We start from the raw sequence: 1,465 nt of genomic DNA on the forward strand, positions 1-1,465 counted from the left end.
TTTGACTGAAGTTCAGATATTGCAATTGTTTTAGTTATTTTTATCCATTTAATCCTTAATCAATATTAAATTCAATCAACTGATTTTACTGTTAATCGATCCATTCCCTCTAAATTAATTGAAAAAATTATATATCTACGCTTTTTCAAGAACAATTACATTTTCCGAAAACATTTTATCATGAAATTAATTATTTTGCAGGGAGTACGTGTTGAGGTATCAACATAGAATACTTTAAATATTCTATTGACTTTCTAATAAGAGCAAGCGAACTTTGACATAATTCGAAAGGAAGATGTGAATATTTAATCGAAATGCTACATTTTTATTGTCGACTCTATTAAGAAAAGATTGCACTGCAATTTCCCTCTCCGTGCTTAAGAATTTCTTGGTCATAACTCAGTCTTCATTTGAAACTTCACCACCCCTTTCTACATTGTTGGCGCTACTTTTACACCGGTTACGTATTACGCGTAATCATTTTAGCACGCTTAAAGACCATTTCGGAAAACACACAGGGGCGAGGCCACCATTGGGGTGTTCTCCCTCGCACCAAGGGTCACTGCCAGACGGTGCCAAAGTTCACTAGAGGCAGGAGGCTAGTCAACTCGCTCTGCCTATAGCGGTGCTACTAGGCGAGAGAGAGAGAAGAACCCAATGGCGGAATCACCCTTGTGTTTTAGTTGCTCTGTATGTAATTTCTAAAATGGTCTACCCACTTACAAATGTACACAAATTACACTGAGTGATCGGTCCTTCAGGCGCTAGCGAGTGACAAGCCACAACCACAATCATTCATGTACACGAATGTTTTATAGTTTTAGGTTATTAAGGTTGGCGGGCAATTCCGGAGAGTCACTAATGTGAAAAGGTTTCGAACTATATGGTATTATTGGCTGAGTGTGTTGTACGGCTCAGATAAGAGGAAGGGGGTCGGAGTAAAGTGTGACCTTCTTCGCATAACTGGTAATGAATAATGTGTATACCCAAATTATTTTCGCATGAAATGAATATAACAAGTCATTGGTACTGAGAAGTATTTCTTTTTATGTAATCTTTACCCTTACCTTTGGTTATATCAGAAGTAAGATAAGGGACTTGAAGTATCGAGGTAACCAAACTCTTCACTTTGCGATGGAAGCGGCGTAAAATCGTCAAATTTGTTCGCTAGTGCTAGGCTCTATTACTAATGCTAGGGCACTTTAATTCTAGTCCCTTATCTTACTGCTGGTTATATTTATACCGATATAATATTTTTCCTGTGCTACAGAGAGCCACCTACTAAACGAAACCACACAGGATAAACATTGTTCCTTTGTCTTAAGAAGACGACATTAGTTTACAAATTAGTTTGAGAAAAAAAGTTCTTTATCATATTTTCTCTAACATCAGTCTTCTCAGAAACTTACTAGAGATTTAAACTTGTTTGGTGCAAACTTGGAAATTTGTTAAGCCAGCTGTAACC

This window comes from Phalangium opilio, unplaced genomic scaffold (assembly GCF_054372755.1).
Source record: "Phalangium opilio isolate 3A_F unplaced genomic scaffold, DU_Popi_V2 ptg000086l_1, whole genome shotgun sequence".
In the NCBI taxonomy this organism is placed as follows: domain Eukaryota; kingdom Metazoa; phylum Arthropoda; class Arachnida; order Opiliones; family Phalangiidae; genus Phalangium; species Phalangium opilio.